A 13245-nucleotide genomic window follows, 5' to 3' on the forward strand; every position below is an offset into this window, starting at 1 on the left:
TGTCAGGAAAATCATTCTATGACAGCTGAATTCAATTCCAGGTTCACTATATTTATTGTTAGCTGTGTCTACTAAAGATTAGACTAAAGACAAGGTGTTTAAATTAAATCGAAAGCATAAAAAACATTATTAATCATTTTAGGCATGCACACCTAAGCAACAGTTTACAGTCTGTGGCCTCTAGGTGCCATAACGAACAACAGTTTTCCATCTGGAGTTTTTTTGTGTTTATTTTTGCAGGTGTAAATCACAATAAACGGGGTAAAGTTTTGAAAATATTTATTTTGGTCTCATTTGTTTCATCACAGAAACCTAATAATTTGACAAGGCTGTGTGTAATTTTCAGAACCAGAGTATGTTACTTGATAAATGATAGTAACTAGGGTCAATACATGTTTTACTAGCCACATTCTCACTGCCAGTTGATTTTCTTTTAGTTTTAATTTTTAGGCATTTGCACCAAAGTGAACACTGCTGCTAAATTGGTTCTGATCTCCTTTCCCACACATGCACAGCCGACTCAGATGGCAATATTCCTATCCCATGTCCCCCATCCCACCAATTACTCCCAGCCATTCCTACCCCAGCTGGGTGATGAGAAACAATGAATTTATATCTGACGTGTTGTCATTCTTTTCTCTTTACTACACACAGTTTTTGTGCCGCACTCTCTTCCATGCGCCGCTGTGCCATTGGTTGCTGGTAAATGGACTAAAGCGCCACTCAATAGGCTGATGCACTCCGTCAAGGCGAGGGGGCTTGACCTTTCCTGGCGTGGGGAAACGCAATTCATATCGGCCCCAGACCAGCTGCCCGCTAAACGAACATCTCATCCAATTTCCAGACGCCTGCAACACAAAAAAACAAGAGTGGTTTGTATGTATGTGTGTGTGTGTGGGTGTGTGTGTGTTGGGAGCTGGGAGGTTGGGTGAGAAGAGAAAGTGGGGGGAGTGGGGTTAGAGGGAGAGGGGCTTGTGGGCAGGAAAGTCCTGATGGATTTTAGATTGGTTTCTCAATTTCTCTTCACTCCGGAGAGGTGGGGGGAGAAATGAGACAAAGAGGAAAAACAAACACCAAATGCTCAAAGGCACACACAGGCAGGCAGGCAGATACACACACAAACACACACACACACACACACACACACACACAAGAATATAAGGTTGCCTAAACTGACCCCTTAATTTACTGATTATTCATTTACTTGTTGAGGTGTTTTTTATTCCAGGTTGTTAAATGATTTTATGGGCCTTGGCTTAATATATCTTCCTGCAACCTTTTTTTTTTTTAATTATTTCTATTTTGTTCGTCTCTGTGTCTAAATCATCAACACCAGACAGACTATTAATGACAGACCACCAAGAGAGATGGTTACTGTGGAGACAGCGATCCCTGGGGATTCACTCATGATAAACAGGAATACACACAAACAGTAAACCCCAATCAACTTCTCTACAATCTGTATGCAAGCGCGCCCATAGTCGGACAATTACGCACAGACAAAATGCGCAGAGCGGTCCCCATAACGCTTTGTGGATCATTTATTGACTTTGCAAAAGGCAGAAAAAATACACAGTAAATTAGTTATAGGATTTGTCATCATATATGTGAAATATAAGGCGTGTGTGTTCAGATGCAGCGCAAGCAACCTGTCTGAGAGAGCAATGAGGATGTGCCACTAAAACTGACTAGATTTTAAATGTGTGGTTTTGGGTGTCTGCTTGATGTGTCTGAAACAAAAACACATTAATAACTAATACTAATTAAAACAAAAATATTTTGAGCTTTACAGTAACTGTCTTGGGCCCCAGATATACTGCTCTGGACATTTTTTAAAAAGATATTTTTTATCTGGTTTTGAAAAAAAGTGTTGTTTTTTTTCTACTGCTATCCCCTGGCTGGTAGTTTTCTGGGGTCCATGATTTAACCCTCACTGTTTCCATGGCAAGAACCAGGGACATGTCAGAGTACCAGGGTAGAAATGTACCCCTGAAAATGCCATTGGGGCACCATGGGGCAAGTGGAGCTAGTTTTTGCTCCCCATTTCTTTGACAAAAAAAAAAAAAAAAAAAAAAAAACAGAAACAAAAAACAAAAAGAAACAGCCTCCAGTTTGAAAAAAACCATAAAGGCTCCGTTTATTCTTCTTGTGCTTATTTAATCTATCAAACTAAAAACAGACTTTGAAAATAGCTGCTAAATTTAGGTCCCGCCCTCCTTCTCTGAATTGATTCAGGCCAACTCACCACATCTGATTTTGAGAAAGAAATGTGCTTAATTTCAACCTGATCAGCTTGGTCAATCAGCAGTCCGGAGCCAGGCAAGTGTCAGCGGTTACTAAAAAATAAAGCAGGTGGAAATCCATGCTCACGCTTTACTAAACTGTGGGGATCTGTTGTCATACATAAACTTAAAGCACTGGCATGTTTTATTCAGCTCACTTCACATCTTGTAATATGACTTTATTTTTGTTACACTACAACAGATACACTGAACTGACCTTGCAGATGTGGGCCATGCGTCCAAACTTTTCGACACAGATGTCACTAAGTAATCTGCGTGCACAGATTGCAGAAACGGAGTGCAGTTTATCAAATCCTGCGCACAAATCGCGAAACTTAACACACAGTTTAGTGTGAGCACGGATTTCCACTAGCTTTGTTTTTTTTTTTTTTTTTTTTTTACCCACTAACACTTGCCGGGCTCCGTAGCAATGGGAAGAACAAGAACAGAAGCTAAATCTGAACAAACCTGATTTCTCTCACTCACTGTAAATCATATTAAAATACAGAAAAAAAAACTTTGGGGGAGTTCATACATGTATTTTTCCAATCTTTACCTAGATTTTATAACACAATCAGGAGGCCAGGTTGTACGTTTTGAATAGACCCTGCACTATAGGTGGAGTTTTGTGGTTAGGGGCTTCTAAAACTTCCTTACTGGAGGAATATTTCCTCCATCTCCAAGTTTAAACTCCTCTCCAGTTCATGTTTCCTGTTAAAGCATAAGTACGGCGTAATCTGTATTTTTGTTTGCAACACAACATATAAACCTAGCCACTTATCTTAAGTAACGCCGTGTTTACAGCCAAATACACCAAAATTAGCCAACCTTAGTGGAAATATTAATTCAATAAATTTAATGAAGCGAAGATTTCAATTTTCAGTGTCTGGCGTGGGTGAGGGAGGAACGCTCTTGTTAAAGCCATTTGTAAAGGGTTTAAACTTGCAATGCTGCGACATTTTCCAGTCTATGTTCTGAGATATAAATTAAAGCAATCACATCCTCCTGGATCTTGTATTTTAAACAGATTTGGAAGAAATAGAAATGCTTCAGTGACTACTGTATATGTGTGTGTATGTGTGTGTGTGTGTGTGTGGTTAATGCTCCTTTGGGACAAATCTGTTTTATTTATTAAAATCTATAGATTATTTCAAACTTTCTCTGACAGCATAATTTAATATAGTTTTATAGCTGAAATGGCTAAAAAATGGCTTTTACTTTTGCCACATTAACTGCTTTTCGTTCTTCTCTGCACACACTCAGGAGTTAGAATCAGCATAGTTAAAAATGTATCTCATTTATGATTTTCCACAAACATTAGGGTGACTTTCCTTAACTTTTTAACTGTAACTGTTATGAAGCAGTCTGATATTAATGCTGCACTTGTCATATTTGTAGAAGCACAATGGTGAGTGGAAACATGGGTGTCCCAAGATCACTGAAGCTGAAGCTACACTTCTGCAACAGGAGGTTTCTCTCAATGAGGGGTCAAAGTAACAAAAATTAACTTGAAATGAATTGAAGGTGTGAAATACTGAAAATGGTAAAATTGAGTGCTGTAAAAACCAACATGATTAATTTTGCCTCTGTGAAAATTAGGATCCGTGAATTTGGAGGTCATTAAAATAGCATGGTAAATATTAATGTTATAAATATTATGGTTATCAAATTTAATGTTGCCTGTTTCCTTCACTGCCTTGATTTTGACCACTTCAGTTTTATCATTCATCGTGTTCACAGTGTAATTTTTTTTATTTCCGGTAAATCAGAATATGGCAGCAGCCCCGGCTCCAACAGACTCCATAGAAGATGGCTGATGCCGCCACAAAAAGGTCATTAGGAGCGCCCCCTGCACTCCAAAAGACCTCAGTCTCCTTACCAGGTGGAGTCTGTTCTGACCGTTCCTGTAAAAAGCATCACTGTTTTGGCTCCTTCCCTAGATGTTCACCAGTGTCAGTGTGGTGGGTCTGCACCTGAAGAAATCAACCACCAACTCCTTAGTTCTTTTTTCCACAACGAACAGGAGGTGGTTCCACTCACACCAGTCCACAAAGTCCTGTGTCTGTACTCTGAGTTGTCCTCACCTGTGATGAGGCCAACTACAGCAGTTATCTGAGAATGTTTGTTGGAGTTGATGGAGAAATCTTCAGTGTAGAGGGTGAACAGGAATTGTACCAGCACGTCACCCTGCGGGATCCCTGAACTGCAGACCTGCCTGCCGGAGACACAGCCTCCTATTCTCACATTGTGTTGGCAGCCAGTGATGTAGTCCAGTATCCACTGGAGCAGGTGGTGGTCCACTCCTGACAACTCGAGCTTGTCCCTGAATCATATTAAAAGCACTGGAGAAATCAAAGAACATGATCCTCACAGTGCTTCCAGGATTCTCGAGGTGTGTCAGAGCTCGGTGCAGGAGGTAGATGAAGGCATCATCCACTCCAATGCCAGGCTGGTAGGCAAACTGCAGCAGATCTAACAAATAAGTTACCCACGGGGGAAGATGGTTGAAGGCCAACCTCTCAGGGCTCTTCATCAGATCAGTGCTACTGGCCTGTAGATGCTGAGGCCATTCGGATGTGTGGTCTTTGGCACTCGTACCACACAGGAGGTCTTCCACTGCTATGATACTTTCCCCAGCTTTTGGCTCATGTTGAACATGTGTCTCATGGGACAGTGATAATGCACACAACTAACAGATGGTAAAATACAAAGCTCTAGTAAATTAAGTTTGATGTAAGAAATGCTCCAGGCTGCATAGTCAAAAGATGCTTATTTTCCGATAACATCACCATTAATAATAAAAGAATTCCTAAAAAGAAAGTTTTGAGTATGGCTAAAGGAGTGCTAGGGTACTGATTTTTGTAAAACAATGGTGGCTTGTGTTTTCTTTGACACTGTTTACCCTTTCCTCTTGTTAGTTATTAATTCCTTCAGGTAAAATTTATACTTTGGTCAGGAAAAGTAAGAAGATAAACAAAGCAAGAAAAACTATTAAAAACATAAAACAGCTCTTGCGTTGTTGTTTTTGTCTACACAGAAAGCGACAGTAGGCATATGCAAAGTGGGTGTAAAATTCATTGTTTCTATTCATCTCCAGTTCTCCAGTCAACATGTGTAACCCACAAACTGAGATTAAAAAATCTCCACTTTTTCGTAAATCTTACAAAAACTAAATGTAGCACACAATCTCTGTTTTCGAAAATATATGCATCAGTCTGCACAGATCATATTACCTATTTTATTAATGATTTGTGACTTAAGTTTAATGGTTATTACATTGTATTTGATAGATATTCTATTCTGAACAAATATGTCTTTTTCAGATTCATTCCTTTTCCATTTTTGATGTTTAAATAAATATTTGACACAATTATATATTATTCAGCAGACACTAGCTCCATTGATTCAGTGGAAATAATGTGGTATATGTTTCTTATGTTTGAGCAATATTTCAGCATTTACTGCAAATTAATTTCAAAACCCCTGAAGCCTGAGTCAGAAAGCTGGAGTTCTTCCTTGGGCAAGAAACTATGCATATATTTTACAATAAATAACTAATGTTGATAATTTGGCACAGCTGGTTTGGACAAAAGATAATCTTTAAGCTGTTTGCTCTCAAGTTTCTCAATGAGCTGCACAACAGCAGAAATTCGGCCTCAAAGCACCTCATGTCTCTTGGGTAACTTGCACTTCCCCATAGCCCTGTTTGTGTCTGCACAGCTCTGGAAGGCCTGGCCCACTTGAACACATTTAGTGAACCTTCAACCTTGGAATCACCAGGGATTTAATATTTCATTCCACTTTCCACAGACAAGTTACTTCCTGTCAAACAAGATGATTCTTCATGTGGTATGATGTAACCATTCAACATTTGAGTGAAATGTGCACTTTTTCCTACACTGTGACTTAAAGTTTGTTATTTCTATAACAGAAGTATAACTGATACCTGTTTAGGAATGACTGTCCTCATTTCTCCTTCATTCTTGGTGGTGGAGATTGGTGGGATGTGGGTTGGCAACAAGGAGAGTGATCAAATTTCCTACACCCCACAAAAGCAAACGCAGCTAGTTGGCTGTGTGTGCCGCACATCCCTGGAGTCTAACTGCTGCTCTGAAACCAATTTAGCAGCCTATGCAGCATAGAGTAAACTTCTGCCCCCCTCTTTTCATCTATCATACATCTAGTCCTCCCTCCTTCTTTTCCTCTCCCTTTCAGTGCATGCTCAGTTCTCTCTCCCAAAGTGTCACTCTTTAGAAAAGTGGGAGGCAGGAAAGGGAGGGAGAGTTTGGACTGGAGAAGCAGGGAAAAAGAAGGGAAAGGCTTCTCTTCTTTCTGAAATCATGCTCTGGTTCAGTCTGGAGAGTCCTGCCGTGTTTGGATTGGCAAGGTGGCTGGCAGACGATAGAGAGAGGTGGAGCTGGAAGAGAGTTATAAATAAACATTTCAACAGGGCTGCAGAGAGGTGTCACCAGGCCTCAGGCCACAGACCTTCCATGGGCTCTCTGGCGCCTCTCCAGGTCACATTACATGAGTAAACTGCCACATCTTTGTGGGTCTGTGTGTAACAGAAAAAGTCAAAGAGAAAAGAAACTTAATAGGGTGGGGTCTATGTTGCTAAAACACTGTACACTGTCTCTACATTCTCATCTGGGAGGAGTGAATGCTGCAAGTCACTGACTGGATGCAATCTGGTGGGTTTCCTTAGACAGAAAAACGTTTTATCCAATTTTAATAAATAACTGAATCTGACTGTACTGTTCAATGGTTAGGATTAATTTAAATGTATGTACCTGACTTTTGTGAAGTGCCTTGAGACAACATGTGTCGTGAATTGGCGCTATATAAATAAACTGAATTGAATTTCAATTCAATTCAATTCAATTCAATTCAATTGCTGTCTGAAGTCACCCAATCTGTAAATAATTTGGAAAGAGTTTGACAAGACTGTGAATGTACTAAGAGACTGTCATTCACCCAAACGAGCAGAAAATAATCAATCTGACAAGCAGCTAAGATCCACAGCTCAGATATCCACAGCTGGGAAAATCTGTTGACAGGACAGTTATTAGTTGTGCACTCCATGAGACAGGGTGCAGAGGTTCACCTTCCAGCAAGATGAACCTAAACGCACAGCTTTATGGTTTTTATCAATGCGTTGAAATGACCTAGTCAAAGTTCAGATCTAAATCAAAGTGTTATTTTGCGGCAATGCTTGCAAATTGATATCCACAGACACTTTCCTTCCAAACTGACTTGCTTGAGCTATTTAGCAAAGAAAAACTGGCAAGATGTCATCTTTTAGGTATGCAAATGTTATGATTTGGGGGTGTTTGGTTTTGGGCTTTTCTCATTTTTGATCTCACAGTTGAGTTTTGAAATCTCTTTCTGTTTTAGAGGTGGTGCTCTAGTTGTTTAGGTTTGTTTTCTTGTGGATGTTTTCAGTTCATAGTGCTTTCAGGTGTATGTTCTGTTACATTAATGTTTCTTAGGTTAGATTATGTTCTTAGATTTCTGTTTTTCCCAGTTAAGTTTTGTTTCTCCCTGCCTCTGTCAACCTTTCTGCTCTATACTGGTCTATATTTACTCTCACTCACTTAAAACTGTGCACATATATTTATATTATATTGTAGATATATTTATACTGTTTAATTTGTACTGTATTGCACCGACTACGCCAAAACAAATTCCTTGTATGTCCAAAAACGTACTTGGCAATAAAGCTTTTCTGATTGTGATTCTGATTGTGATTCTGATTCTGATTCTTAGCAATCAGTTTCATTATGCCTCCACCTAAGAGTGAGTTTTTGGTTTCCCTTAAAATAAAGCCTTTTATTTACCATAACTCTGCCAGTCTGTCTGGATTCTGGGGTCCACTCTGATCAGCCATCCTGATAGCAAAGCTGGGAGAGACATGCCCCAAAAGACTTCTAGCTGTCATGGCAGCAAAAGGTGGTGGTAAAACATTTTGACTCAGGGTGTATGAAAATGCATGCCACAATATTGAGATTGTAATGTGTGATTTTTTTTTCAAACCCCTATTATTTTTTTTGACTTAACAAGTCTGCACTATGTTGTGTTGGTCTATCACATACAATCCCCCCAACATATTTAAAGTTTTTCGTTGTAACATGATAATATATGGAAAAGTTCAAGGACTTTAATTACCATTTGCAAAGCATTGTATTTACAGTCATATTCAGTAAATTCGAACATGCACTCCGATGAGACTTGTTTGTCAGAATTAAAAGTATCTTTTGAAAATAAAATTCCTTAAGCAAGTATTGAATTGACTTTATGTTAGGCCAACATTTCTGTATTAAAAAATATCTTTTATTGGCCTGATGTAATATTTTAATCTTAAACAAAAAAAAGTAAGGTACCTGCATTTTTATATGTGCATTTTACATGTTCTCTGCAAAATTTCAAAAAGAAAAGTCATAATTGTTTTTTTCAGTACAAATATAAAAAAATAAAACTGTAGGTTCTTTGAAATTCAAAACATTTCAAATTAAAGTGATCATCCAGGATTTTGACCTAATTTATGACAACACATTGCAGATCAACTAAAACCACCAAGGGCTGGAGCAAATTGATGAAGTCAGTCCTGGGGATGAGAACATGCTGTTTGTACTTTATCCTCCTAGGGTCAGAGCTTTGGAGTTGGGCACTAGGCTGAGAAAATCATTGGCAGCAGCACCAGAACTCTGCATTTCATCTATTTGTTTTGAAATGCTAAAATAAATGTATCATTGGGGCAAAGAAAGTTTATACTAATGTTATACAGTGCATCTGTATTTACACACTGGGCCTCTTTAGGATGTGTGTTAAAGAGCTAAAGAGAAACTATATAAAACTACGTGCCATGCAGTATGACTTCATTCCCCACACAAGTTCTTTAGTCCAATATAAACTTTGCTTCCTTAAAGATTTTCCACTCAATCAGGTCTGAGAGGTTCCCTAATGTCCCCTTCTGTGACTCAGATTCACAACTGATCCCACAGTTAGAAAAAGAGATGTTTTGGTTTCATGGTTACTTACAGCAGGCAGAGTTTTATGGTTGTGTTCTGGCAAACAGAGCTGGTGCTTTTGGCTCAAGCTATCCACATCTGTGCTCAGCAGGAGTTATCTTGAGCCTCTCACTACTACCTCCCTGCAGAAACAGAACAAGATATGGTGATACAATTTTACTGCGTAGATGAGCTGTAAGGAAAATAAAAGTTTTTATAAAAAAATTGTGACTGAAGAAAACATTTGTGGCTCTATTGTGATTGCAGTTAATGTACATACTTCTTAAACAGATTAAGACTTTCAGCATAATAAATCCTTGGTTTCAAATCCATAATGTCATAATACAGTTTTAAAGAGCTGAAGACACTGGCTAAACTCTATGAAGAGGAATGGTTCATCCAGCTGCATTTTTGAATGGAGATGAAAAGGAAACCAGAGGATGGAAAGATTCACAAGCAAAACAGAACTCACAGGAAAATGTAGACCACAGAATGCTATGAAGTCAGAGGAAGCCTATCTTCTTTTTATTTAGTTGTGGTTTTGCTCCACAATTTACTATAAAAACCTGGCAGTGTCCGAGGGGGCTAGTTAGCAGATCCCACTGATATGACTAGATTTGGGTGGCTTCACCACAGACTTGGCCAGGGGTGAAGAGACTTTTAAACACTTGGAAACTTTTGTGTGTCTGACTGTATTTTTGTCCACCTTTTTGGAAAGAGGTCGCAGCAGAAACAAACACGGATGACCCTCTCATTTGAACTGGGCTGTTTTAAGTTCAGACTAAAGGCCGCTTAATTTTTTCACCTCACAATAGCAGTTATCTCTTTTCCACATAAATTACTTTTGATCCTGCTGCTGTTTAGAAAACAAAATATTTGGGTTAAACTGAAATTTGCGTGGCAATTAGCAGCAGTAAAATCTGATTTAAATTTTTTATTTGTTGTGAAAACTGTTGTGAAAGATGTTTTTCAATAACAACTATAACATACTTACGTTGACTTAGAAAAGTATTCATGCCCCTTGCACCATTTTTACACTTGTCACATTTACACAGTGAACTTCAACGTACTTGATTGGGATTTGATATTCTTTCCCAACACACAGTAATGCATAAACATGAAGCGGAAGAAAAAGGATTCACAACTTTAAAAGTTGTCTTTATAAAAATAATCTGAAAAGTGATGTGTGCATTTGTATTCAGCCCATCCGAGTCAGCAATTTGTAGAGCAACCTTTCACTGTGATTACAGCTGCAAGTATTTGAGGTATGTTTTCACCAGCTTTGCACATCTAGAAGCTGACCATTCTCTTTTGCACAATAGTTCAAGGTGAGTCAGAGTGGATGGTGTTGGGCCCAGCCATTCAACAAAAAGATGGTTATCATGCAGCGCTCCCAGGATGGAGGAGTTTCACAGCTAGAATAACCGTGATGACATATTCTATGCCGAGCTGCAGCTTTTTCTCTGTGCCTACAGCCTCTCTTAGCATCAGGGAGGACATCCAAGTGAATGATTTCGCTGGCCGAGTAAAAGACTGCATCTTCGATAAAACTTTGGATCTAGAGTAAAGTGTGGTCTGCTGTTGCCTTTGCCTGGTTTATCCTAACACATTGATACGGTTTGACCTAACCATTGCATTGTTTCTCTGGCTGTATGTTTAGGGTCAGAAGAGGAACCTCCACCCCAGTCTTAAGTCTTTTCTAACAAAAAAAGCATCCCTACACCATGATGCTGCCAGCACCACAGGTCACTGTGGGGATGGCTTAGAATGCACAACTAATAATTGTCCTGCCAAAAGGTTCTTTCACCGGAGCTGTGAATTCCTGCAACTCCTCCAGAGCATCTTGGTCACTTCCCTGATTAATTAGTCCATGCCCAGTCAACTTAAGTGGCCATATTTACGTAGGTTTGCAGTTGTCGTATACTCCATTTTCGAATGATTGAATGAATAGTGGCCTGTGATCTGTTGGAAGCTCAGGATATTGTTTCATCAGCTCAGTCCGTTTATAACTTCTTCACAACTTTCTATCGGACCTATTTTCTGTGTTCGTTGGCTTTCATTAATTTGTTGAGACTTTCACTGACTAACTGTATGAAATTACACATAATTGGACTGTGTTTACCAATTAGGTGACCTCTAAAGGGAATGGGCCTCACTGGATTTTATTCAGGATTAAAATACAGAGAAGTGACTATAAATGCATGCCACAGTTTTCAGGATTTTTATTTGCTAAAATGCCAAAACTTAGAATGCATCATTTTCCATCCACCAAGTTTGTAGTTGTATTAGTGTGAATACCTTTACAAAGCACTGTATGATACAACAGTTTATTTTTTGTTTTGCTGCTCGGATTACAAAAGTGCAAAATACAATGTATACTTTGGGTTTAACTTTTGGCTTAGGTTCATTTTTCCACACATATGTTATTTGACATCTGCTTTTCCTCCTTATTTCATTCAGTGAATAAGAAAGTAATGGGGATATAGATAGCAGAGAGGAAAACCAGTGCAATACTATTACCCTTTCCTGTTTCTGTTGGGCCAGGAGTCTTCTGGGAGGTGTGCTGAAAGGAGTCCTGGCGGACAGCCACTTCTCCTGAGCAAAGTCATACTGTGGAAAAAAGAGTGAATTCAAGAAAAACCTGTTTGCAGCAAAACTGATGGGATTTCAACTCAGAATTAAATGATTAGAGTTTTCTGACTGTAGCTGTAGTATCTATTAAGAAAACAAATGTTCTTTTTCTCAGTACTTTGCATACTTTGTATTGTCAGCTCTGAATACAGGCTGGAGGCATCTCATCTTCTGTTTCTAATTAAATTGCAGCACTATTTTCTGAACAGCCTTTACCAAGAAAAAAATTCTTGTAACTCAGAATGTTTTGCACAGTGGTTTTTCACTTTAAACACTCAAAAATATTACACAACTGCACTGCCAAAGGATAGAAAATTAACAAAAACATGGGTGTTTTGCATAGTGAATGTTTAAAGACAATGTTCCGGATCTATTTCAGCATTAAAGACGAATTATTTATAATGAATAAATATTTATTGCAGGTTTCAGTAAGTATAAAAAATGTAATTGCTGCTTTATATTTTGTTTAAAATCGCATGATGATGAAATAAGAGCCATAAACATAAATAATGAATGTTTAACCATTGAGGGTTGAAGATGAGGTACACCTAAACTTAACCCAAACTGGAAATCTGTCTGAGGGGATGAATGTTTAGTAAAGTAAGCAAATAAAGTCAAACAGGAGGTAAACACTAAAGTTCTACCCTGTAAGAAACACCATTTCTCCTCAATCGGTGCTACCAAACACAACCTCCAACACTGCCAGTAAGTTGCTCTCCTGACAGCCTCAGACTCTGAGGCCTAAAGAAAACAAACTGACTCTGATTATGAAAATATTGCCGTCAGGCCCTCCCGGTGCCCAACGCTTATCTTACACAAGGCAAGCTTTGTGCTCTGTGGGGGCTTCTTGCTGGCCCTCAACCACCCCGCCAGGTGGAGACTTCCACGGCCCGGCTCTTCTCCTCCTTGACTTTCCTTCTCTCTGCCCTCGTGCGCACGATGTCACCTCCGCTGAGACTGCTAAATATATTTTGAAAGGGGAGCATCAGGAAATTGATCCACAGGCACCACACTGTTCTGAGGGCAGAGTAATTCCTTAACAGTTGGAGATGATGAGGCTTCCCAACTGCAATGCCAACATTGTTTCATATATCGAGTATTTTAAACAAAGGTTTGACATATGGAAAACCCAAACCCTTTTGATGAACATAACATGGGCAAGGTGAGAAATAGCAAGAAAAAAGCATGCCTCTTTACTGACAATTGTCTGACAATTGTGTTGCTGGTTATCTGACCTTTTCGTCTGATGTTTAGCCATGTGAAAACAGATGCTTCAGTGTGGCCGAGCTCAAAAAAGTTTGATTCCAGTATTGGTACCAAAACAA

The 13245-nt window shown here is 39.0% G+C and overlaps 1 long non-coding RNA gene across 1 annotated transcript; it reads right to left on the reverse strand.

Annotated features, from left to right (window-relative positions):
- Nucleotides 1-262: 262 nt before the first annotated feature.
- LOC124878339 lies at nt 263-6430 on the reverse strand. Its single transcript, XR_007040721.1, has 2 exons — nt 6229-6430; nt 263-848 (listed from the first exon to the last, which is right to left on the reverse strand). It is a non-coding gene; the product is annotated as an uncharacterized LOC124878339 (long non-coding RNA).
- Nucleotides 6431-13245: the final 6815 nt, after the last annotated feature.

Source organism: Girardinichthys multiradiatus, chromosome 12, assembly GCF_021462225.1.
Source record: "Girardinichthys multiradiatus isolate DD_20200921_A chromosome 12, DD_fGirMul_XY1, whole genome shotgun sequence".
NCBI classification, from domain to species: Eukaryota; Metazoa; Chordata; class Actinopteri; order Cyprinodontiformes; family Goodeidae; genus Girardinichthys; species Girardinichthys multiradiatus.